General features: G+C 39.5%; 2 non-coding genes across 2 annotated transcripts; both read left to right on the top strand.

Annotated features, from left to right (window-relative positions):
- Positions 1-17,397: 17,397 nt before the first annotated feature.
- Positions 17,398-17,505, top strand: LOC112767536 (small nucleolar RNA R71). The gene has a single exon (XR_003184979.1). It is a non-coding gene; the product is annotated as a small nucleolar RNA R71 (small nucleolar RNA).
- An 8,450-nt stretch (positions 17,506-25,955) lies between these two features.
- On the top strand, positions 25,956-26,062 carry LOC112767937 (small nucleolar RNA R71). The gene has a single exon (XR_003185377.1). It is a non-coding gene; the product is annotated as a small nucleolar RNA R71 (small nucleolar RNA).
- The last annotated feature ends 1,684 nt before the right edge of the window (positions 26,063-27,746 follow it).

Genomic DNA, 27,746 nt, shown 5'->3' with positions numbered 1-27,746 from the left:
ATTGATATTTTGGAATTTATAGTATATTCTCTTCTTTTTATCCTATTTGATTTTCAGTTGCTTGGAGACAAGCAACAATTTAAGTTTGGTGTTGTGATGAGCGGATAATTTATACGCTTTTTGGCATTGTTTTTACATAGTTTTCTGTATGATTTAGTTAGTTTTTAGTATATTTTTATTAGTTTTTAATTAAAAATCCCATTTCTGGACTTTACTATGAGTTTGTGTATTTTTCTGTGATTTCAGGTATTTTCTAGCTGAAATTGAGGGACCTGAGCAAAAATCAGATTCAGAGGTTGAAGAAGGACTGCATATGCTGTTGGATTCTGACCTCCCTGCACTCAAAGTAGATTTTCTGGAGCTGCAGAACTCCAAATGGCGCGCTTCTAATTGCGTTGGAAAGTAGACATCTAGGGCTTTCCAGCAATATATAATAGTCCATACTTTGCCTGAGTTTAGATGACGCAAACTGGCGTCAACGCCAGTTTCATGTTGCAGTCTGGCGTTCAGCGCCAGAAACAAGTTGCAAAGTGGAGTTCAACGCCAGAAACACGTTACAAACTGGCGTTCAACTCCAAGAATGACCTCTCCACGTGTTAACTTCAAGCTCAACCCAAGCACACACCAAGTGGGCCCTGGAAGTGGATTTCTGCATCATTTACTAATTTCTGTAAACCCTAGTAACTAGTTTAGTATAAATAGGACTTTTTACTATTGTATTTACATCTTTGGATTATCTTTAGTTTCATCTTTAGATCACGTTTTGGGGGCTGGCCATTCGGCCATGCCTGGACCTTATCACTTATGTATTTTCAACGGTAGAGTTTCTACACACCATAGATTAAGGTGTGGAGCTCTGCTGTTCCTCAAAGATTAATGCAAAGTACTACTGTTTTTCTATTCAATTCAACTTATTCCGCTTCTAAGATATTCATTCGCACTTCAATATGATGGATGTGATGATTGTGACAGTCATCATCAATCTCAACTTATGAATGCGTGCCTGACAACCACTTCTGTTCTACCTTAGATTGAATGGATATCTCTTGGATATCTAATACAGGGGACCGAGTCTGAGTTATTAATGTCTTCGTGGTATAAGTTAGAACCCATGGATGGCCATTCCTGAGATCCGGAAAGTCTAAACCTTGTCTGTGGTATTCCGAGTAGGATCTGGGAAGGGATAGCTGTGACGAGCTTCAAACTCGCGAGTGCTGGGCGTAGTGACAGACGCAAAAGGATAGTAAATCCTATTCCAGTATGATCGAGAACCGACAGATGATTAGCCATGCAGTGACAGCGCATTGGACCCTTTTTACAAGAGGATAGTATGTAGCCATTGACAACGGTAATGCCCTACATAAAGCTTGCCATGGAAAGGAGTAGGATTGACTGGATGAAGACAGCAGGAAAGTAGAGATCAGAGAAACGAAAGCATCTCTATACGCTTATCTGAAATTCTCACCAATGAATTACATAAGTACCACTATCCTATTTTATATTTTATTTATTTTCATCCACTATAATTTCTTAATACAATTTAATCCGCCTGACTGAGATTTACAAGGTGACCATAGCTTGCTTCAAGCCGACAATCTTCGTGGGATCGACCCTTACTCACGTAAGGTTTATTACTTGGACGACCCAGTGCACTTGCTGGTTAGTTGTACGAAGTTGTGAAACAGATATAAGATCATGAACGTGCGTATTGAGTTTTTAGCGCCGTTACCAAGGAATGGAATGATCACGATTTTGCACACCAATCATCACAAGAGCTTGTTGATTTCTATCAATCTTATTATTGAACGTAATGATCTGCTAAAGCTTGGCTGGCCATTGGCCATGTCTAGTGTTTTGGACCGAAGCTTTCACTGAAAGCTTGGCTGGCTTGTAAGCCATGTCTAATTCCTGGACCGGAGTTTTAGACTAACATTGAATGATTCCTGGAATTCTTATTAAAAATTTTGAATCTCTTTATTTTCTTTTCCAAATAATTTTTGAAAAATCACAAAAAAAATTTATAAAATCTTAAAATAAAAAATATTTGATGTTTCTTGTTTGAGTCTAGTGTCTAATTTTAAGTTTGGTGTCAATTGCATATCTTTATTCTACTTGCATTTTTCGAATATATGCATCATGTTCTTCATTAATCTTCAAGTTGTTCTTGATGATTTCCTTGCTCTGATCTTTAAATTCTCTTGTTTTGTGTGTTTTGTTGTTTTTCATATGTATTCTAAATTTGTTAGTGTCTCTAATATAAAAATTCTAAGTTTGGTGTCTTGCATGCATTGTTTATTTGATCTTAGTTTTACATGATTAGTTTCATTTTTTTGGTTTCTCATCATTAAAAATCCAAAAAAAAAATTCAAAATTGTCTTTTCAAGTCAATAATACAGAGAATTGAAGATTCAAAACAGTCAGCAGAGGAATTACAGAGAAAAAGCTGGGCGTTCAAAACGCCCAGTGAGGAAGGAAAACTGGTGTTTAAACGCCAGCCAGGGTACCTGGCTGGGCGTTAAACGCCCAAAAAAGGTAGCATTTTGGGCGTTAAACGCCAGAATGGATGCCATTCTGGGCGTTAAACGCCAGGAGGACACTAGAGGGAAGATTTTGTTTTTAATTCAAATCTTTTTCAAATTTTCATAATTTTTCAAAATCAAATATTTTTCAAATCATATCTTTTCAATCATATCTTTTCAAAATCAATTTCTTTCCATTTTATTTTTTTTCTATTTTCAAAAATCCTTGCTACAATTAATGATTTAACTCAAAATTTTCAAGTTGTTACTTGCCTATTAAGAAAGGATCAAATTTTAAATTCTAGAATCATATCTTCTATTTTATTGTTAGTCAAGTAATCAACTTTAATTTTAAAACTTTCTTTTTTTTTTCATTTGATTTTCAATCATGTCTTCTCCATCACATCTTTTTCAAAATAATTTTCAATCATATATTTTTTATTTCTAATTTCAAAATCTTTTCCAAAAATCACTTAATTTCTTTCCCAATCTTAGTTTTTGAAAATCATTTACCAAATTTTCAAAATTTCTTTTAATTATTTCAAAATCTTTTTACTTTAATTTCGAAAATTCTTCCCCTCTTCTCAAATCCTTCTATTTAAAGGACTAACACTTCTCCATTATCAGCAATTCGAACTCTGTCCCTCTTGATAAGTTCAAATTCTCTCTTCTCTACCTCATCCTTCTATTTTTATTTTCCTCTGACACCTCAAGGAATCTCTATACTGCGACATAGAGGATTCTATATTTTCTTCTCCTCTCAAGGGCATTCTTGTTGAAGCTGATCCTGAACCTGAAAGGACCTTGAAGAGAAAGCTAAAAGAAGCTAAAGTACAACTCTCTGTAGAGGACCTAACAGAGCTTTTCAAACAAGAAGAAGCCATGGCAGCTGAAAACAACAACAATGCCAATAATGCAAGGAAGGTGCTTGGTGACTTTACTGCACCTACTCCCGACTTCTATGGGAGAAGCATCTCAATCCCTGCCATTGGAGCAAACAACTTTGAGCTGAATCCTCAATTAGTGTCTCTAATGCAACAGAATTGCAAGTTTCATGGACTTCCATTGGAAGATCCTCATCAGTTCTTAGCTGAATTCTTGCAAATCTGTGACACTGTCAAGACCAATGGGGTTGACCTTGAGGTCTACAGACTTATGCTCTTCCCTTTTGCTGTAAGAGACAGAGCTAGGATATGATTGGATTCACAACCTAAAGAAAGCCTGAATCTTGGGAAAAGCTAGTTAATGCCTTCTTGGCAAAGTTCTTTCCACCTCAAAAATTGAGCAAGCTTAGAGTGGAAGTCCAAACCTTCAGACAGAAGAAAGGTGAATCCCTCTATGAAGCTTGGAAAAGATACAAGCAATTGATCAGAAGGTGTCCTTCTGACATGCTTTCAGAATGGAGCATCATAGGTATCTTCTATGATGGTTTGTCTGAACTGTCCAAGATGTCATTGGACAGCTCTGCTGGAGGATCTCTTCATCTGAACAAGATGCCTGCAGAAGCTCAGAAACTCATTGAAATGGTTGCAAATAACCAATTCATTTACACCTCTGAGAGGAATCCTGTGAACAATGGGACGCCTCAGAAGAAGGGAGTTCTTGAAATTGATATCCTGAATGCCATATTGGCTCAGAACAAAATATTGACTCAGCAAGTCAATATGATTTTTCAGAGTCTGTCTGGAATGCAAGCAGCAACAGTCAGTACCAAAGAAGCTTCATTTGAAGAAGAAGCTTATAATCCTGAGAACCCAGCAATGGAAAAGGTGAATTACATGGGAGAATTCTATGGAAACACCTATAATCTTTCATGGAGAAATCATCCAAACCTCTCATGGAAGGATCAATAGAGGCCTCAACAAGGCTTCAACAACAATAATGGTGGAAGAAATAGGTTTAGCATTGGCAAACCTTTTCCATCATCTTTTCAGCAATAAACAGAGAATTCTAAGCAGAACCACTCTGAATTAGCAACTGTAGTCTCTGATTTAATTAAAACCACTCAAAGTTTCATGACTGAAACAAGGTCCTCCATTAGAAATTTGGAGGCACAAGTAGGTCAGCTGAGTAAGAAAGTTACTGAACTCCCTCCTAGTACTCTTCCAAGCAATACAGAAGAGAATCTAAAAGGAGAGTGCAAGACCATCAACATAACCCACACGGCCGAACCTGGAGAGGAGGAAGAGGCAGTGATCTCTACTGAGGAAGACCTCAATGGACATCCACTGGCCTCTAAGGAGTTCCCTAATGAGGAACCATAGGAATCTGAGGCTCACACTGAGACCATAGAGATTCCATTGAATTTACTTTTGCCATTCATGAGCTCTGATGAGTATTCTTCCTCTGAAGAGGATGAAGATGTTACTGAAGAGCAAGTTGCTAAGTACCTTGGAGCAATCATGAAGCTAAATGCCAAGTTATTTGGTAATGAGACTTGGGAGGATGAACCCCCCTTGCTCACCAAAGAACTGGATGACTTAACTATGCAGGAATTACCTCTGAAAAGACAAGATCCTGGAAAGTTCTCAATACTTTGTACCATAGGCATCATGACCTTTGAGAAGGCTCTGTGTGACCTAGGGTCAAGCATAAATCTCATGCCTCTCTCTGTAATGGAGAAGCTAGGGATCCTTGAGGTACAAGCTGCAAGAATCTCACTAGAGATGGCAGACACTTCAAGACTTATGGACTTGTAGAGGATGTCTTGGTAAAGGTTGAAGACCACTACATCCCTGCTGATTTCATAATCCTAGATATTGGAAAGTGTACGGATGAGTCCATCATCCTTGGCAGACCCTTCCTAGCCACAACAAAAGCTGTGATTGATGTTGACAGAGGAGAATTGGTCCTTCAAGTGAATGAGGACTCCCTTGTGTTTAAAGCTCAAAGATCTCCATCTGTAACCATGGAAAGGAAGCATGAAAAGCTTCTCTCTTAGTTTGGCGTTGAGAGGCCACAACCAAACTCTAAGTTGGGTGTTGAGAGGCCATCATCATGCTCTGAGTATCTGTGAGGCTCCATGAGAGCCCACTGTCAAGCTACTGACATTAAAGAAGCACTTGTTGGGAGGCAACCCAATTTTACTTATCTATGTTAAATTTATATTTTCCATTGTTATTTTATGTTTTCTGTAGGTTGATGATCATGTGAAGTCACAAAAATAATTGAAAAAGCAAAAACAAACTGAAAAACAGAATGAAAAATAGCACACCCTGGAGGAGAAGCCTACTGGCGTTTAAATGCCAGTAAGGGCAGGAGAATGGGCGTTAAACGCCCAGCTTGGCACCATTCTGGGCATTTAACACCAAAAATGGGCACCAAACTGGCGTTTAACGGCAGAAAAGGGCAAGCAGCTGGCGTTAAACACCAGAAATGGGTAGCAACCTAGCGTTTAATGCCAGGATTGGCAGCAAAGGGCGTTTTGCAAGCCTAATTGGTGCAAGGATGAGAAATCCTTGACACCTCAGGATCTGTGGACCCCACAGGATCCCCACCAACCTCAACTCACTCTCTCTCTTCTTCACACCTTTTCATAATACTCTTCCCCAAAAACCCCTCACCTATCAAATCCTACCCTCTTCTCCATAAACCCTTCACCAATCCACATCCATCCATCATAAACCCCACCTACCTCACCATTCAAATTCAAACCACTTTCCCTCCCAAACCCACCCATACATGGCCGAACCTTACCCTATCCCCACTCCTATATAAACCCATCTTCACCCCTTCATTTTCACACATCTTAAACACTACTTCTCCCCCTTGGCCGAAACACTAACCCCCCTCCATCTCCTTTATTTCTTCTTCCTCTACTCTCTTTCTTCTTCTTTTGCTCGAAGACGAGCAAACCTTCTAAGTTTGGTGTGGTAAAAGCGTTGCTTTTTTGTTTGTCTATAACCATTTATGGCACCTAAGGCCGGAGAAACCTCTAGAAAGAGGAAAGGAAAGGCAAAAAATTCCACCTCCGAGTTATGGGAGATGGAGAGATTCATCTCAAGAGTGCATCAAGACAACTTCTATGAAGTTGTGGCCAAGAAGAAGGTAATACCCGAGGTCCCTTTCAAGCTCAAAAAGGGTGAATACCCAGAGATCCGACATGAGATTCGAAGAAGAGGTTGGGAAGTTCTCACAAACCCCATTCAACAAGTCAGAATCTTAATGGTTCAAGAGTTCTATGTCAATGCATGGATCACCAAGAACCATGATCAAAGTGTGAACCCGGACCCAAAGAATTGGCTTACAATGGTTTGGGGGAAATACTTAGATTTCAGTCCGGAAAATGTAAGGTTGGCATTCAACTTGCCCATGATGCAAGGAGATGCATGCCCTACACTAGAAGGGTCAACTTTGATCAAAGGTTGGACCAAGTCCTCATAGACATTTGTGAAGAGGGCGCTCAATGGAAGAAAGATTCAAGAGGGAAGTGATGGGAAGCAGAAGCTGGTGAATTAAAAAATTTTTAAAATGGTTACGTTGCGAGTATAGTTCTTAACTCACCGAAAATCTGCCTATCAATTTAGAAATATGTCACAGAGAGTTTAAATTAAAATTACTGGGAGTTTTAAGTCCCAGGTTGTCTCCCAACGAGTTGCAGAAAAGTGTGCTATTTTATTAATCAGATGTTCCAAAAAGTTGAGCTAGGTAAATTGGGAATTAAATTGAGGAATTTTAAATAATATAAATAAAAGCCTTGACTGGAAATTGATTGGTTGGAATCTCTATCATTGATGGTGTGATTGTAAGATTAATTTATAATTAATGGTTGTTCTGTTTGGTTATCCTTTACTAGGTAAAGGAAAGTCAAACAAGTGGGAATGCCAGATCTGTTCACAAGTTGCAACCCACTTAGTTCAAAGGGATTGGCGTCGGTGACAAGATAGCAATCCAACAATTAACCCAATTACAAATTTTCTTTCAATCCTTCCAACTCAAGAGGTCCTTTTAATCAACTCCCCATCAAGTAAGGGAACTACTCACGCATTGTAAATAAAGAATCCATAGCATATGAAAGGGAATTAAAAGAAGACATGATTATTGGAATAGAAATTGAATTAAAAAGAAATAATCCTTGCATTAAATAATCATAAAAGTATCTGAATGACAAAATTGAACATAACAAAGAACATGGAAGATTAGAACCAAGTTAAGAGAACAAACTAGAATGATGATGTCTTGATGAGGAAATAACTCTTCTCAATGTTCCAATGCTAAGATCAATTGAAAATTAAAATCCTAAAAACTAGAGAGAAAAACCTAAGAGAGTGAAAAACTAGATCCCCCAAAAAAAACTCTGAATGAATGTGTGTCTTGTTTCTGCATATTCTCTGACTCTAGTCTGCTGTTCCGGGCCGAAAACTGGGCCGGAATAAGGCCCAAAATCGCCTCCATCGAATTCTGCAGATTATGCAGATCGCACATGTCACGCGATCGCGTCGTCCATGCAGACGCGTCGCTTGTGATTTTTCCTCTCCACGCGTTCGCGTCGTCCATGCTACCGCGTCGCCTGTGCTTTCCAATCCGCGCGGCCGCGTCGCTGCGATTTGTGCTCCGTTGCGCGGTCGCGTGAGCCATGCGACCGCGTCACTTCTCGCTGGTTATCTCCTCAAATTCTTGTGTTCCTTCCATTTTTGCTAGCTTCCTCTCCAATCTCCATCTCATTCATGCCCTATAAGGCCTGAAACACTTGACACACAGATCACGACATCGAATGGAATAAAGGAGAATTAAAAGTAAATAATTAAAGTCTCTAGGAAGCAATTTTCAAACATGTACTGAATTTAGGAAGGAAATCTAAATGCATGCTAAATTGATGAATAAGTGGGCAAGGATCATGACAAAGCCACACAATTAAACACAATATAAACCATAAAATAGTGGTTTATTAACCTCCCCACACTTAAACATTAGCATGTCCTCATGCTAAATTGAAGGAGACAAGGAAATAAGTATGAACATGCAGAAACTCATGAAATGCAATGCAATCCTACGTATATAAATAAATGCAACTATATGATTATTGTCCACTTGATCAAAAGTAAATAAACCCTTCAAAACAGTTACAATTCAAATTCCACTAATTCTATCATTATACAATAAAACCGATAAAAGTGCAAGAAGATAGCTTATGAAAGCAGGAAACATGAAAATTCAAGCATTGAACCCTCACTGATTATGCTCTAATCTCTAGTGTATAGGGTAATCACTCTATTCTTCTCTAGTCATATTTTCTAACTTTTGTTTTTCTCTTAACCAATCAACAACAGTTAATATACCAATGCAAACATCATGAGGTCTTTTCAGGGTTGTAATGGGGCCAAGGTGCAGGTAAGGATATACATATGGCTAAGTGAGCTTTGTAAATTGAATCTTTAATTAACCGAAGCTCTCACCTAATATACATATATTCTATATACTTTTAAATTCATGCTTAGCTACCCATAATTCCCTTTTTCAACCCATACTCATGTTTCAACTTTGTATTTTAATTCTATCATATGTGCATTGATCTTTGAATTCTGAATTTAACATTGGGGTAATTTTGTTCCCTTATTTATTGATATTTTTTTTTTGAATAAATAAAGCTTATCAATGCACATAGATTTTTCATTCTTATATTTTCACATGAGTGGGTATCCAAACTCCCTTTAAATTTTCATGACACATTCCCTCAACAACTTTTGTTCCCACAATTTCCCATACTTAACTAGCATACACAATTCTATCTTAAGCTAACCAAAGATTCAATTTGGACTATGCAATTGTTTTTCAGCTTAAGGTTAGTAATGTGGTAAAATATAGAACAAATGGGGTTTTAAAGGCTCAAAGTGGTTAACAAAGATAATTGAGAAGGGTAGGCTTGATTTGGATAAGTGAGTTTAAACAAATAATGGCCTCAATCATGTGCAAGCATGTAAATATAATAAATATTGGACATATAAGATAAAACAAAATATAGATTACAATCATAGAGAAGTAAACACACAAGAATAAAATGATTATGGTTAAATAATGTAACCATACATAAAGGCTCAAATCTTTCACAGGTTGTGTGTTCTTTAGCTCAAACATCATGTTCCAAATACAACTCAAGCAGATTTATCATAAAAATTTTGAAAGATTAGTGAAATTTTGTTCCAAAGATAGATTTTTAAAAGAAACTTATTGTCTTTTCAATCAAGTAGAACATGCATGCAACTATTCTAACCTATGCAGTTTATTCTATTCTATAAAAGAAAGAAAATCTAACTAAAATATCCTAATTATTGGTGCCAGAGAAGAGAATTTACCTCTGGAAGTCAGGTACTGACCGACCACCTCCCCACACTTAAGGCTTTGCACCGTCCTCGGTGCCATCTGTCAGAAACAGGGGTGGGCTGGTAGCAGTATCTCCACAGTCGGGACCATCATGGCTCCCAGTGCTAGTAAAGGAAGTGGAGTCTGGGGTGTCTGAGTCTCTGAAGCGTCCCTTGAGTAGCTCCTTGAGGTGTTTGAATCGGCGCTCGTTATGGCGCTCTCTCATCTTAGCTTTCAGTTCATGCCGATCCAACCGTTCGATTATCTGCTGGAGCAATTTCTCAGTTGTAGATGCTTGTGGTGTTGAAGAAGGAATATCTTCAACTGGCTCAGTAGGCTAGCTTGTAGTGGCTACTAAAAGTCTGAGGTATTTCCCGTGAGGGATATATTGATCATCCCGTGGAAGCATGGCTTTGGTGTCCCCAGCTCTGTAGGAGACTCCGGCTGCTGAGACAAGATCTGAGACCAAGGCGGGAAAAGGTAGGTTGCCTGCGATTTGTACATGCTCCATAGCATTCCGGATGTGTCTTGAAAGATTCAGAGGTTGGTCTGTAAGGATGCACCATAGTAGAACAGCCATGTCTGCAGTGAAGGAGGACTCATGAGTGCTCAAAAAGACGTAATGGGACATGATCTGTGCCCATACGCGAGCCTCCAAGGTAAGTGCGGAAGCCAAGATTTTCCTTAGGGCGGGTACAGTGGTATCCGTAGATCCAATGGCTGCCAGGTAATGCAATGACTCCGAGAATGGAGTCCCAGTCAAATTGGTATCTCTGGCGCTGAAGGGTGGCTTCTTGAAAAGCGTCCATTCCTGCTGGAATAGGGGGAAGATTCAGAACTTGCTGAATGGCCTCTTCTGTGATGGGGACTTGCTTCTGCCGGACATAAATAGACTATAGGGTCGGCATATAGAAGTTGGAGTAGAACTCAACTACCCAAGAGAGATTGACCTGCCTTGGCTGTCTCCGTAGGAAACCCCATTGTCTTCGCTCAATTTGCAGCTCAACAAAGGCGGCAATATTGAACGGGAGGATAAGAAGGTATTCATTGTTATAGTTCCTTTCGGCTAGGATAGGGAACATCTGCTCACAGTAGCGATTGGGAAATCGCGCAGTGTCTTTTGCTGGAAAGGCTTTTTCCTTGTCGTCAACCTTTATTATCCTCTTAACTCTTTTTGTTGAGGGCTTGACTGCGGTTGAAGAAGGCTCTGCCACTAATGCTCTTTTAGTTCCTCTTCTTGCTGGTGGTTTGGAAGTAGCTTTCTCTTTTCCTTTCTTGGTGGCCATCCTGAAAGAAGGGAAGAGAAAGGGAATTAAATTCAAAGAGATAGAGCAAGGGAGAGGGTATTGTAAGTGATAGTCAATGCACGATAAAGATAAATGGCATTAACACATGGTCCGGATTACATGTGAAAAGCTCATCAATGAAAATATAGCAAGTGCATGTAGGACAAAGGAATGCAAGAGGTTTATTGGCATGCAGGCAAAGGCATGAGTAGCGTAGACCAAGCATTACTTTGTAACAAACCATCACGTTTGTATTGACAATTGAATTCAATTAATAAAATAATAAGGGAAAGTTGTGAAAAGCAAGCATTGAATAGTATAGTAACATAGAGAAGTGCATAATGCTATATAGGCATTTTCACAAACACATAGCGTGCATGTTAAACAAAATATAAAAAGTATGAAATTGAACATGCAAGCAATCCCTTAAAGGTAATAATTGTCAATTGAATTGTAACAAGTCACAAGCATATAATGAGGGATAATGACTCAAAAAAATGTCTAACACCATGTAAAAAGGGAAAAGAAGAATAAAGAAAAATAAAAGTTTGAAAAGAAAAAGAAAAGAAAAAAGGATATAATAATATATACATAATATAATAAGAATGATAGAAAAGAGAAGAAGGAAGAAGAAGGTAAAACCTTGTTAATGGAGGAGAGAGAGGGAGAGAGTGAGATAGAAAGGAGAAGGGGGAAAGAAGAAAGAAGGAGGGAAAAGAAAAATTAGGATTTGGAGGAAAGAAAGATAAGATAATTTGGCAATTGAGGTGTAGCTGTGCGGCGCATGCGACGCGGCCGCCTGGGGCACGCGTTCGCTTGGGCACGCGTCAGGGAAGGGGACGCGATCGCGTTGGTTACGCGGTCGCGTGACCTATGTTGCGCTGCTGGCGCGAGTGCAGCCTCGCTCCAGCACAACTCTCTGTTTGATCTATTTTAATTGCCAAAATTGGGTGACGTGATCGCGTGGGTCACGCGATCGTGTGAGTGTGCGTCAGAGAATAATCGACGCGGCCGCGTCGGCGACGCGGTCGCGTGACAAGGATTGTGCTTCCAGCACCACTCTCGCACAATATAGCATTGTGCACCCTTTTACGTCGAAAATGCAGGGCACGCGGCGTGGGAGGCCATGTTGTCCAAGCGACGCGGTCGCGTGGAGTAATTTGTGCCATTGGCACGACTCCAACGCTCCTCCTGTGCAACTTTCTGTTCATTTTTTATTTTTCATTACTCCCCCTGCCACGCGGACGCGTCGCTGGTGCGATCGCGTCGCGCGGCGATTTTTTTTTTTTTAATAAGAAATATAAAAACATGCATATGAAAGAGCACGGAAGTACTAATAAAGAGAAGAGTTATTAAAGCAGAAAAACTAAAAGTGAAGAAAAGAACGATCATACCGCGGTGGGTTGTCTCCCACCAAGCACTTTGCTTTAACGTCCGTAAGTTGGACGCTCCACTAGCTTAATCTGTTGCTATGTGGGGATCTTCCAAGCGGAAGATCTCAAGCTCCTTATTTTTCTGCACCTTCTCACCATGGTATAGCTTCAGGCATTGTCCATTAACCTTAATAAGTTCAGAGCTTGAAGGATGGCTTAGGTGATAAACTCCGTACGGTTCAGCCTTCTCTATTCTGTATGGACCTTCCCATTTTGATCTCAACTTACCGGGCATGAGCCTCAGTCGAGATTTGTAAAGGAGAACAAAATCTCCAGGTTGGAACTCTCTCTTCTTGATGTTTTGATCATGCACAGCCTTCATCTTTTCCTTGTATATTCTGGAGTTCTCATAAGCTTCCAGGCGAAGGTTCTCCAGTTCCTGCAGTTGCAACTTTCTTTCAGCTCCAGCATTCTCAATTCCCATGTTGCACTCCTTAACTGCCCAGAAGGCTCTGTGTTCGTTTTCAACTGGGAGATGGCAAGCTTTTCCATAAACTAAGCGGAAGGGACTCATCCCAATGGGTGTCTTGTATGCTGTTCTATATGCCCATAGTGCATCTTGTAGTCTGGTGCTCCAGTCTTTCCTATGAGGCTTTACTATCTTCTGCAAGATACGCTTAATTTCTCTGTTTGACACCTCGGCTTGCCCATTAGTTTGGGGATGGTAAGCTGTTGCAACTTTATGGATTATCCCATGCTTCTTCATCAATCCTGTTAGTCTCCTGTTACAAAAATGGGTGCCTTGATCGCTCACAATCGCTCGTGGTGATCCAAAGCGGCATATAATATGGTTTCTCACAAAGGAAACAACAGTGTTAGCATCATCAGTGCGGGTAGGAATTGCTTCCACCCATTTGGAAACATAATCCACAGCTAACAATATATAAAAATATCCACTAGAATTTGGAAATGGACCCATGAAGTCAATGCCCCATACATAAAAAATTTCACAGAAAAGCATATATTGTTGAGGCATCTCATCCCTCCTGGATATGTTACCAAATTTCTGGCATGGGTGACAAGATTTACAAAACTCAGCAGCATCTCTAAAAAGAGTAGGCCACCAGAATCCGCAATCTAAGATCTTTCTAGCTGTTCTTTGAAAGCCAAAGTGTCCTCCACTCTCAGATGAGTGACAGGCCTCTAAAATGGACTGGAATTCTGATTGAGGTACACATCGTCTAATTATCTGGTCAGCGCCACATCTCCATAAATATGGGTCATCCCATATATAATATCTAGACTCGCTTTTCAGCTTGTCTCTTTGATGTTTAGAGAAATGTGGAGGAAATGTGCGGCTAACTAAATAATTAGCAACAGGTGCGTACCAAGGGACTACCTCAGATACTGCTTGCAGGTTGTCAAAAGGAAAATTATCATCTATAGGAGTAGAATCATCCTTAATATGTTCAAGGCGACTCAAGTGGTCCGCTACTAAATTTTGATTACCACTCCTGTCCTTTATTTCTAAATCAAATTCTTGTAACAGCAGTATCCAACGTATAAGTCTTGGTTTGGATTCCTTTTTAGCTAATAAATACTTTAGAGCTGCATGGTCCGAATACACTACTACTCTAGTACCAAGTAAATAAGCTCGGAATTTATCCAGAGCGAAAACAATAGCAAGTAGCTCTTTCTCAGTAGTAGTATAATTGGACTGGGTAGTGTCTAAAGTCTTAGACGCATAGGCAATAACAAAAGGATCCTTACCTTCACGCTGAGTCAGCGCTTCTCCTACTGCATGGTTGGAAGCATCGCACATGATTTTAAACGGCTGGCTCCAGTCGGGTCCTCTTACAATTGGGGCTTGAGTTAGAGCAGTCTTCACCTTATCAAATGCTTGTTTGCAATCTTCACTGAACTCGAACTCAATGTCCTTCTGCAGTAATCTGGATAAGGGAAGTGCCAGCTTACTAAAGTCCTTAATAAATCTCTTGTAGAAACCTACATGGCCAAGGAACGAATGGACTTCCCTCACAGAAGAGGGGTAAGGTAAACTAGAAATAACGTTCACCTTTGCTGGGTCTACAGAAATGCCATTATTAGATACCACATGTCCTAATACAATCCCTTGCTTTACCATAAAGTGGCATTTTTCGAAATTCAATACAAGGTTTGTATCAACACATCTATCTAATACTCTAGATAATCCATCTAAGCAAAGGTTAAATGAATCACCATAAACGCTAAAATCGTCCATAAAAACTTCCATACAGTCCTCAATAAGATCAGAGAAAAGGCTCATCATGCACCTTTGGAAAGTAGCTGGTGCATTGCACAAGCCAACGGGCATTCTCTTATAAGCATAAGTCCCAAAAGGACATGTAAAAGTAGTCTTTTCCTGATCCTCAGGAGCTATATGAATTTGGAAATAACCTGTGTAACCATCTAAAAAACAATAATGTGATTTACCTGACAGGCGATCCAGCATTTGATCAATGAATGGAAGTGGGTAGTGATCCTTACGGGTAGCTTGGTTGAGACGTCTGTAATCAATGCAGACTCTCCAAGCATTCTGAACTCTAGTTGCTATGAGCTCTCCATGCTCATTCTTCACGGTAGTGACTCCAGATTTCTTGGGCACCACTTGTACTGGGCTTACCCATTCACTGTCTGAAATGGGGTATATGATACCGGCTTCCAATAATTTGGTCACTTCCTTTTTGACAACTTCCAAGATGGTAGGATTCAATCTTCTTTGTGGTTGACGGACAGGTCTTGCTCCTTCTTCTAAAAATATTCTGTGCTCGCATACTTGAGGGTTAATTCCCACTATGTCTGCCAAACTCCACCCAATTGCCTTCTTATGCTTCCTCAGTACATCAAGTAACTGCTCTTCTTGTTGAGAAGTCAGTTCCCTAGCAATAATAACCGGAAGCTTCTGCTCATCCTCAAGGTAAGCATATTTGAGATGTGGAGGGAGAGGTTTCAATTCTAACTTTTGATCATGGGTAGGCTCTGGATTATCTGGGACTTGCAAAAATGGCGAAGTGTCCTCATTGTCAGTTAAGAGGGTCCCTACACTTGGACCTTGTCCAGTGTGCTTCTCTTCAAACTCTTCTTTTTGAACTTCAGCCACACTTTCGTCTATGACATCACACTGGAAGATAGAGCGATCTTCTGGGGGGTTGTCAATAACTCCATTCAGATTGAAGATCACTATGCGGCCATCTATTTCAAAGGAGTATGTTCCTGAAAAAGCATCCAATTTGAATTTTGATGTCTTCAGGAATGGTCTCCCAAGTAGGATTGATGATGGCTTATCTGAATCATTTGGGGCATCTCCAAGATATAAAAATCAGTGGGAAATGTGAGCCCTTTAATGTTCACCAAAACATCTTCAGCAACTCCAGCCACTGTAATAATGCTTTTATCTGCTAACACAAAACGAGCTGCCGACCTTTTTAAGGGAGGGAGCCTTAAAACATCATATATAGACAAAGGCATTATACTGACACATGCTCCTAAATCACACATGTAGTCATAAATTACTACACCACCAATAGTACAACTAACTATGCAAGGACCTGGATCACTACATTTTTCAGGTAATCCTCCCATTAAAGCAGATATAGAACTACCTAAAGGAATAGTTTCTAATTCGTTAATTTTGTCTTTATGAATACATAAGTCTTTTAGAAACTTTGCATATTTAGGTACCTGCTGAATAACATTAAAAAGGGGAACAGTTACCTCAACCTTTTTGAATATTTCTACCATTTTAGGATCAGGTTCCAGCTGCTTCCTGGGCTTCCTTGCAAGTTGTGGAAATGGAATGGGAGTAGTGCTTTCCGTGGTGCCTGCGCCTTTTTGTGCTTCTTCCTGTGGTTGAGCTATCTCTTCTTCAGCTATGTCCTGTATATCCTCTTCCTCTTCAACATCTTCGATTTCTACCACCTCTTCAGCTGAGGCATATTCTGGTGAGCTTGGTTCCTCCTGATTCCTCTCCTGCAGTGTGGTTCCGGATCTCAGGGTGATGGCATTAATGCCTCCCTTTGGATTGGGTAATGGTTGAGAGGGGATTCCAGTGGTGCTTGAAGGTTGGTTACTGGAATTTTGTGCTGAACTAAGCTGTGACATAAAAGCTTGCAGAGCAGAGGTGAAACCATTCAGACTGGCGTTAATATTGTTCACGATGGTATTTTCCATGGCCAGTTGTCTTTTCTCAAAAGCTTGTAATAAATCTTCATTAGAAGATACAGAAGAATGAGTAAATTGAGAGGTTTGCTGTTGATTGTTCGGTGGTCCTTGGTTTTGCCTCAGGTGAGGTGCTCGGTAAGGTTGATTTTGTTGCCTGTTATTGTTATTATTCCACCTCTAATTTCCCTGATTATCTCTGCCTCCTCTATTATTGTTGTCCCTCTAATTCTGGTTTGAATTGTCCTGCCATCCATGGTTCTTATTTCCACTTTGATTGTACCCTTGGTTGGGGCGGTCATAGAAGTTGTGAGTGGATACCACCATGTTGTCTTCTTGTTGGAGCTGCGGGCATTCATCAGTGTAATGACTGTAATCAGCACAAATTCCGCAAATTCTTTGTGGGACTAGTTGTTGGTTTTGCTGCGGTTGAGTTTGCTGAGCTTGTTGATTCAACTGCATTTGCTTCAGCAGGTTGGTCATCTCACAGATGCTTCGATTTAGAGCAGCAGTCTCTATGCCAGAAGATACTTCTGCAACGGCCCTTGAACGGCCTTGCTTCTGTCTGTGGTTCCGAGTAGATTCAACTAAATCACTGATCAATTGCCAAGCTTCATCAGTGGTCTTGTACTTCTTCATAGACCCATTGCTGGCACTTTCCAATGTGGTCTTATCCTGGGGCCTCATTCCTTGTGTGACATAGCTGAGTAGCACGATCTTGTCAATCATGTGGTGGGGGCATGCTTCCAGAAGATTATTGAAGCGCTCCCAGTATTCAAAGAGAGTCTCATTGTCATCCTGAACAATTGTAGAGATATCCTTCCTTAGTTTATCAGTAACTTCAGATGAAAAGAATTTCTCCAGAAACTCCTTTCTGAGTGTATCCCAGTTGGATACATTTGCTAGAGGTTGAGTGTAGTACTACTCTCTTGCTTTTCCCTCAAGAGAGAACGGAAAAGCTTTCAGCAGAATTGAAGTTTCATCAGTGCCATCACGCCTGACAATAGAACAGGCTGCCTGAAAATCTCTCAAGTGCTTGATAGGCTCTTGAGCAGGTAGGCCATGAAACTTGGGCATCAAATTTAGCAGTGCAGTCTTTATTTCAAAATCCATAGCTACCGCTGGATGATGTGCTTGAAACGGTTGCATTGTAAAATCAGGAGCTCCTTCCTCCTGAATGGTAACTCTTCTAGCTGCCATGTTTTCTGCACGTAAAACAACCGAATCAGTAGAACGGGGGCTGGTTTCTTCCTCAAATTCACTTTCAGATCCGCCCTCAGAGCGGGCTAACCTACGCTGTTCTCGCCTTATTCGTGAAATTGTCCTTTCAATTTCAAGATCGAATATTAGCAAGCGCGGATCAGGAAGTGAACGTGTCATTTGACGGAAGAAACATACAGCTCATAGTAGCAAAATTAAATAAAATGCAAATAAATAAATTCTAATTAATAAAATTAGCACTCTACTGCAACTCCCCGGCAATGGCGCCAAAAATTGATGGGAAGCAGAAGCTGGTGAATTAAAAATTTTTTAAAATGGTTACGTTGTGAGTATAGTTCTTAACTCACCGAAAATCTGTATCAATTTAGAAATATGTCACAGAGAGTTTAAATTAAAATTACTGGGAGTTTTAAGTCCCAGGTCGTCTCCCAACGAGTTGCAGAAAAGTGTGCTGTTTTATTAATCAGATGTTCCAAAAAGTTAAGCTAGGTAAATTGGAAATTAAATTGAGGAATTTTAAATAATATAAATAAAAGCCTTGACTGGGAATTGATTGGTTGGAATCTCTATCATTGATGGTGTGATTGTAAGATTAATTTATAATTAATGGTTGTTCTGTTTGGTTATCCTTTACTAGGTAAAGGAAAGTCAAACAAGTGGGAATGCCAGATCTGTTCACAAGTTGCAACCCACTTAGTTCAAAGGGATTGGCGTCAGTGACAAGATAGCAATCCAACAATTAACCCAATTACAAATTTTCTTTCAATCCTTCCAACTCAAGAGTTCCTTTTAATCAACTCCCCATCAAGTAAGGGAATTACTCACGCATTGTAAATAAAGAATCCATAGCATATGAAAGGGAATTAAAAGAAGACATGATTATTGGAATAGAAATTGAATTAAAAAGAAATAATCCTTGCATTAAATAATCATAAAAGTATCTGAATGACAAAATTGAACATAACAAAGAACATGGAAGATTAGAACCAAGTTAAGAGAATAAACTAGAATGATGATGTCTTGATGAGGAAATAACTCTTCTCAATGTTCCAATGCTAAGATCAATTGAAAATTAAAATCCTAAAAACTAGAGAGAAAAACCTAAGAGAGTGAAAAACTAGATCCCCCAAAAAAACTCTGAATGAAAGTGTGTCTTGTTTCTACATATTCTCTGACTCTAGTCTGTTGTTCCGGGCCAAAAACTGGGCCGGAATAAGGCCCAAAATCGCCCCCATCGAATTCTGCAGATTATGCAGATCGCACATGTCACACGATCGCGTCGTCCATGCGGACGCGTTGCTTGCGCTTTTTCCTCTCCACGCGTTCGCGTCGTCCATGCTACCGCGTTGCCTATGCTTTCCAATCCGCGCGGCCGCGCAAGCCATGCGGCCGCGTCGCTGCAATTTGCGCTCCTTTGCGTGGTCGCGTGAGCCATGCGACCGCGTCACTTCTCGCTGGTTATCTCCTCAAATTCTTGTGTTCCTTCCATTTTTGCTAGCTTCCTCTCCAATCTCCATCTCATTTATGCCCTATAAGGCCTGAAACACTTGACACACAAATCACGGCATCGAATGGAATAAAGGAGAATTAAAAGTAAATAATTAAAGTCTCTAGGAAGCAATTTTCAAACATGTACTGAATTTAGGAAGGAAATCTAAATGCATGCTAAATTGATGAATAAGTGGGCAAGGATCATGACAAAGCCACACAATTAAACACAATATAAACCATAAAATAGTGGTTTATCAGGAAGCCGGTTCAACTAAGAAGGCATCACCTCAAGCCCGTGGCTAGGGGATGGTTGGAGTTCATCCAACGCTCAATCATTCCCACTAGCAACCGGTCTGAAGTTACTATAGACTGGGCTATCATGATCCATAGCATCATGATTGGAGAGGAAGTAGAAGTTCATGAGGTTATATCCCTAGAACTCTACAAGCTGACGGACAAGTCCTCTACTTTGTCAAGGTTAGCCTTCCCTCATCTCATTTGTCACCTTTGCAATTCAGCTGGAATTGATATAGAGAAAGACATCCTCATTGAGGAGGACAAGTCTATCACTAAGAAAAGGATGGAGCAAACAAGAGATCCTACTCATGGACAAGAGCATGAGGAAATTCCTCATCATGGAATCCCTGAGATGCCTTAAGGGATGTATTTTCCTCCACAAAATTATTGGGAGAAAATTAACACCTCCCTAGGAGAATTAAGTTCCAATATGGAACAACTAAGGGTGGAACACCAAGAGCATCTATCCTCCTTCATGAAATTAGAGAAGATCAAAGAATCATGAGAGAGGAGCAACAAAGGCAAGGAAGATACATCGAGGAGCTCAAGCACTCCATAAGATCTTCAAGAGGAAGAACTAGCCGCCATCACTAAGGTGGACCCATTCTTTAATTTTCTTGTTCTTTATTTTCTGTTTTTTGAATTTTTATGCTTTATGTTTATCTATGTTTGTGCCTTTATTACATGATCATTAGTGTCTTAGAGTCTATGCCTCAAAGATATAAATGTCCTATGAATCCATCACCTTTCTTAAATGAAAAATGTTTTTAATTTCAAAAGAAAAAGAAATACATGAATTTCGAATTTTTAATAGTTTAATTATTTTGATGTGGTGGCAATACTTTTGTTTTTCTGAATGAATGCTTGAACAGTGCATATTTTTGAAATTGTTGTTTATGAATGTTAAAATTATTGGCTCTTGAAAGAATGATGGAAAAGGAGAAATGTTATTGATAATCTGAAAAATCATAAAATTGATTCTTAAAGCAAGAAAAAGCAGTGAAAAGCTTGCAGAAAAAAAATGGCGAAAAAATAAAATAAAGAAAGAAAAAAAAAAGAAAAAAAAGGAAGCAAGCAGAAAAAGCCAATAGCCCTTTAAACCAAAAGGCAAGGGTAAAATAAAAAGGATCCAAGGCTTTGAGCATCAGTGGATAGGAGAGCCCACAGAAATAAAATCCTGGCCTAAGCGGCTAAACCAAGCTGTCCCTAACCATGTGCTTGTGGTGTGAAGGTGTCAAGTGAAAAGCTTGAGACTGAGCGGTTAAAGTCATGGTCCAAAGCAAAAAGAGTGTGCTTAAGAACCCTGGACACCTCTAATTGGGGGCTCTAGCAAAGCTGAGTCACAATCTGAAAAAGGTTCACCCAGTTATGTGTCTGTGGCATTTATGTATCCGGTGGTAATACTGGAAAACAAAATGCTTAGGGCCACGGCCAAGACTCATAAAGTAGCTGTGTTCAAGAATCAACATATTGAACTAGGAGAATCAATAACACTATCAGAATTCTGAGTTTCTATAGAAGCCAATCATTCTGAACTTCAAGGGATAAAGTGAGATGCCAAAACTGTTCAGAAGCAAAAAGCTAATAGCCCCGCTCATATAATTAAGACTGATCTTCATAGATGTTTTTGGAATTCTTTATATATTCAATTCTTTTTATCCTATTTGATTTTTAGTTGCTTGGGGACAAGCAACAATTTAAGTTTGGTGTTGTGATGAGCGGATAATTTATACGCTTTTTGGCATTGTTTTTAGTATGTTTTTAGTTTATTTTAGTTAGTTTTTATTATATTTTTATTAGTTTTTAAATAAAAATCACATTTCTGGACTTTACTATGAGTTTGTGTATTTTTCTGTGATTTCAGGTATTTTCTGGCTGAAATTGAGGGACCTGAGCAAAAATCTGATTCAGAGGCTGAAAAAGGACTGCAGATGCTATTGGATTCTGACCGCCCTGCACTCGAAGTAGATTTTCTGGAGCTACAAAAGTCCAATTGGCACACTCTCAATTGCGTTCAAAAGTAGACATCCTGGGCTTTCCAGAAATATATAATAGTCCATACTTTTTCCGAGATTTGATTGCCCAAACTGGCGTTCCAAGTCAGCATAGAAATTCTGGTGTCAAAATGCCAGAACTGGCATAAAAGCTGGAGTTAAACGCCCAAACTGGCACAAAAGCTGGCGTTTAACTCCAAGAAAAACCTCTACACATGAAAGCTTCAATGCTCAGCCCAAGCACACACCAAGTGAGCCCGGAAGTGGATTCTGCATCATTTACTCGTTTCTATAAACCCTAGGTTACTAGTTTTCTACAAATAGGACCTTTTGCTATTGTATTTGATATACTTTTACATCTTGGGAACTTATATGTTCACGTTTGGGGGCTGGACTCACGGCCATGCCTGAACCTTGTTCTTATGTATTTTCAACGGTGGAGTTTCTACACACCATAGATTAAGGTGTGGAGCTCTGCTGTTCCTCATAAATTAATGCAAAGTACTATTGTTTTTCTATTCAACTCAAGCCTCTTTCTATTCTAAGATATCCATTCGTTCTTCAAACATGATGAATGTGATAATCTGTGACACTCATCACCATTCTCACCTATGAACGCGTGCCTGACAACCACTTCCGTTCTACATGCAAACAAGCTTGAATGTGTATCTCTTGGGTTTCTAATCTAAGATTAGAACATTCGTGGTATAGGCTAGAATCAATTGGCGGCCATTCCTGAGATCCGGAAAGTCTAAACCTTGTCTATGGTATTCCGAGTAGGATCTGGGAAGGGATGACTGTGACGAGCTTCAAACTCGTGAGTGTTGGGCGTAGTGACAGACGCAAAAGGATCAATGGATCCTATTCCAACATGATCGAGAACCAACAGCTGATTAGCCGTGCGGTGACAGCACATTTGGAACATTTTCACTGAGAGGACGGGAGGTAGCCATTGACAACAGTGAAACCCAACATACAGCTTGCCATGGAAAGGAGTATGAATGATTGGAAAAAGGCAATAGGAAAGCAGAGGTTCAGAAGGAACAAGGCATCTTCATATGCTTATCTGAAATTCTCACCAATGAATTACATAAGTATCTCTATCTTTATTTTATGTTTTATTCATATTTTAATTATCAATTCTCCATAACCATTTGAATCCGCCTGACTGAGATTTACAAGATGACCATAGCTTACTTCAAGCCGACAATCTCCGTGGGATTGACCCTTACTCACGTAAGGTTTATTACTTGGACGACCCAGTGCACTTGCTGGTTAGTTGTGCGGAGTTGTGACAAAGAGTTGAGATTACAATTGTGCGTACCAAGTTGTTGGCGCCATTGATATCACAATTTCGTGCACCACAGACAATCAGAATCAAAGACAAAAGGAACATCAGAAACCAACAGGTTGCTTAATGGTTTAGCAATTTTATAAAAATCCTTTATAAATCTTCTATAAAATTCTGCATGACCCAAGAAACTCCTGACTGCCTTAACATTAGCTGGTGGTGGTAATTTTTCAATTACCTCCACCTTTGCTCTATCAACCTCAATCCCCTTACTTGAAATCCGGTGTCCAAGAACAATGCCTTCTGTAACCATAAAATGGCATTTTTCCCAATTTAAAACAAGGTTTGATTCTTGACACCGTTTCAAGATAAGAGATAAATGCTTAAGGCAGGATTCAAAAGAATTACCAAAAACAGAAAAATCATCCATAAATACCTCAATGAACTTTTCAACCATATCAGAAAAAATTGAAAGCATACACCTCTGAAAAGTTGCTGGAGCATTACAAAGTCCAAAAGGCATTCTCCGGTAGGCAAATACTCCAAAGAGGGCATGTGAATACTGTCTTCTCTTGATATTGAGGGTCCACTACAATTTGATTATATCAAGAATATCCATCTAAAAAACAGTAAAAAGCATGACCAGCTAACCTCTCAAGCATCTGATCAATGAAAGGCAGGGGGAAGTGATCCTTCCTTGTAGCAGTGTTGAGCCTCCTGTAGTCTATACACATTCTCCATCATGTGACTGTCCTTGTAGGAATAAGCTCATTCTTTTCATTCTTGATCACTGTCATCCCTCCTTTCTTGGGAACTACCTGCACAGGACTTACACAAGGACTGTCAGAAATAGGGTAAATAATACCTGCTTTCCATAATTTTATTACCTCTTTTTGGACCACCTCTTTCATGGTTGGATTGAGTCTCCTTTGTGATTGCACAACTGGCTTAGCATCATCTTCAAGGAGGATCTTGTGCATACACTTGGTTGTACTAATCCCCTTCAAGTCACTAATGGTCCACCCAAGAGCTATTTTATGGCTCCTGAGCAGTGAAATAAGCACCTCTTCCTCTTCAAGCTTCAGGGAAGAGCTAATAATCACTGGATATGAGTCATTTTCACCCATGAACACATATTTCAGAGAAGGAGGTAAAGGTTTGAGCTTAAGCTTGGAGGCTTCCTCCTCTGCTTTAGGCATGTGTACCATGGCCTTCTGAGGTGGTGAATTATCAACTTCAACTAATTCATACTCAGAAATAGGATCCAGAATGTCATCAAGCACCTCAGCTTTCAGTACCTCTTGAACAAGTGGTTCAATAACATCTAGTTTAATACACCCTTCAGAATCATTAGGGTGCTTAAGAGCTTCAAAAACATTAAGGACCACCTGTTCTTCATTGACCCTCAGGGTCAACTCACCCTTTTGCACATCAATCAAAGCTCTACCTGTAGCTAAAAAGGTCTACCAAGTATAATGGAGGATTTTACCTCCTCTTCCATGTCTAATATAACAAAATCAATAGGAAAAATAAATGGTCCTACTTTCACAAGTAAATCTTCAACAACTCCCTCAGGTAATTTAATAGAAAGATCAGCAAGTTGAAGAGAAATACGAGTGGGTTTTACCTCCTCAATTTGAAGTTTTTTCATCACTGAAAGTGGCATTAGATTGATGCTAGCTCCAAGATCACATAAAGCCCTCTGAATGGTGACATCTCCAATGGTGCGAGGAATTACAAAGCTCCCTGGATCTGGCATCTTCTCAGGAAGGTTGTGTTGGATAATGGCACTACATTCCTTGGTTAACACCACTATTTCTTGTTCCTTCCAATTCCTCTTGTGGGTCAACAATTATTTCATAAAATTTGCATAGAGAGGCATTTGCTCAAGAGCCTCTGCAAAAAGAATGTTGATCTGTAACTTCATGAAGACATCTAAAAATTTAGAGAATTGCTTTTCTTTGGAAGCCTTCTGAAGCCTCTGAGGATATGGCATTTTTGGCTTGTATTCAGGAGCCTTTGACAATGTAGGATAAGTGTCAAGAGAGTCAGGAAACGGGTTGTCTGCACGCTTTGGAGGGGCGTGCTTCACTTCCTCCTTCTTCTCCTCTGGATTTTCCTTTTCAACTAGCTCTTCATTGGCCTTTGTCTCAGAGCCGGCTACTTTACCACTTCTCAATTGAATAACCTTGCAATCTTCTCTTGGATTTACCACTGTATCACCTGGAAATGTACTTGCAGACCTCTCAGGTATTTGCTTACTCAGTTGGCCCATTTGCACCTCTAAGTTTCTAATAGAGGCTCTGGTTTCCTGCATAAAACTCCTCATCATCTCCCAATTAGAATCTTCTTGGGATTTAGAGTTTGCCTGCTGAGGTGGTTGTTGTTGTTGAGACTGAAATTGGCGGTTATTGTAATTGTTCTGTTGGAAGCCGCCCTGAGAATTATTGTTGAAATTTTGAGGTCTCTGAGGTTGGTCCCTCCACCCAAAATTTGGGTGATTTCTCCACCCTTGATTGTATGTCTTAGAATATGGATCATTATTGGGATTTCTAGGACTACTCCCCATGTAATTGACCTGTTTAGAAGAGGATTGAGTATAATCATAATTATCATTTTGCACAAAGTTACCTGTCATGTCATGAGAGACCTCTTGAGGTGGATTTTGGGTGTTGATAGCTAAGACTTGCATGCCACCCATCTGCTGAGTAAGTAGATTTATTTGCTGAGACATAAGCTTGTTCTGAGCAAGAATAGCATTAAGAGCTTCTACTTCCATAACACCCTTCTTCCGAGGACCCTCAGAGTTCATAGGATTCCTGTTAGATGAGTATAAATATTGGTTGCTAGCAACCAATTTAATCAGCTCAATAGTCTCCTCCGGTGTCTTCTTCTTGTGCAATGAACCGTCTACAGAATTATCTAAGCACATCTTGGACATTTCACCCAAACCTTCATAAAAGATATCTAGTTGGGTCCATTTGGAGAACATGTCCGGAGGGCATTGTCTAGTCAGTAGCTTGTACCTCTCCCAAGCTTCATAAAGAGTTTCACCATCCTTCTGCTTGAAGGTTTGAACCTCCACCCTAAGCTTAGTCAGCTTCTTTGGTGGGAAAAATTTAGTAAGAAACTCAGTAACAACCTTGTCCCAAGTATCCAAACTCTCCTTGGGTTAGGAATCTAGCCATAGCGTCCCTCAGAGCAAACGGGAAGAGCATGAGTTTGTACACCTCTGGGTTCACTCCATTTGTCTTCACAGTATCACAAATCTGTAGAAAATTAGAAATAAATTGATTTGGGTCCTCGTGGGGAAGACCATGATACTGGCAGTTTTGTTGCACTAAGGTGACCAATTGTGGCTTTAACTCAAAGTTGTTCGCAGCTATAGGAGGCACCACAATGCTTTTTCCATATAGATCTGCAGTAGGAGCAGAGTAAGAGCCAAGCACTCTCCTTTGTTGCTCATTCTCATTCGGATTTGTCACATTGGCATTAACAGCATTATTTGGATCTATAGTGGATTCTACAGCCATGCAAAGTCTTGCTTGTTGCAAACGTCGCCTAAAAGTTCTTTCAGGTTCAGGATCAAAGTTTAATAGACATTCCTTGTCTCTGTTCCTGCGTATAAACAAACAAAAGACAAGAAAAGATGGAACTCTCTACGTCAGAGTGTAGAGAATTCCCAATAAGGTAACCTGTGTAAACAATTAAAATAAAAATACTAAATAGAATAAATAGATAAATTTCGAAATTTGTAGGTAAAATTAGGACAGAAAAATTCGAAATTAACAAGAAAAATAAACAGAAAAAATTGAAATAATAATAACTAGAGGACACCAAACTTAATTTCAGGAATTAAGAAAAAATATTAGTGCTATTTATTTAATTTTTTTTTGAAAATACTAAAGCAAAATTTAAATAAAATTAAAACTAAAACGCCTAATCTAAGCAATCAAACAACTAATAGTTGTTAATCACTATCAATCCCCGGCAACGGCGCCAAAAACTTGGTACGGAATTTATAACCACAAACTAACCGGCAAGTGCACCGGGTCGTACCAAGTAATACCTCAGGTGAGCGAGTGAGAGTCGATCCCACGAGGATTGAAGGACTAAGCAACAATGGTTGATTAATTTACTTAGTTAGACAAGCAGAAATAGTGTTTGAGAGTTCAAAAGCATTAAACAGTAGATTCAGAATATTAGAAGACATGCAAGTAAATAAGTTGGGAATAAAATATGGAGAAAGTAGTTAAGGCTTCAGAGATATCTATTTTCTGGATTGACTTTTCTTACTAACTATTTTAATCATGCAAGATTTAATTCATGGCAAACTATATATGACTAAGCCCTAATTCCTTAGACCTTCTTAGTCTACTCTAACTTTCATCAACCGCCAATTCCTTGCTCACTTAATTCCAATTAGAGGATAAAGTTCAATTCTAGTTTATGTGCCACAGAAACTCTAATTACCCAAATATAAAAGGATTATATGTCATGTATCCCGTTAAGTCCAGATAATTAGAAATTTAGGAGAATATGTTTTCAAGCTATTGTTCGAGTAAAGAGCTTTTCCAAGTTATACAAGAACTCAATTAGAACAAGGGTCATACTTCTGTTCCACCCAAATTCATAAGATAAAGAACGAAAACAATTCTTGAAATATAAATCAATACATGAATTAAAATAGAAAAATAATAGTATCAATCCATACAATAGATAGAGCTCCTAACTTTAAAAGTGGAGGTTTAGTTGCTCATAGTTCAGAGAGAAAATAA

The sequence above is a fragment of the Arachis hypogaea genome, chromosome 17, assembly GCF_003086295.3.
Source record: "Arachis hypogaea cultivar Tifrunner chromosome 17, arahy.Tifrunner.gnm2.J5K5, whole genome shotgun sequence".
Lineage (NCBI taxonomy): Eukaryota > Viridiplantae > Streptophyta > Magnoliopsida > Fabales > Fabaceae > Arachis > Arachis hypogaea.
Note: the sequence above shows the minus strand (reverse complement) of the source record. Positions and strands in the feature narration are given on the sequence as shown.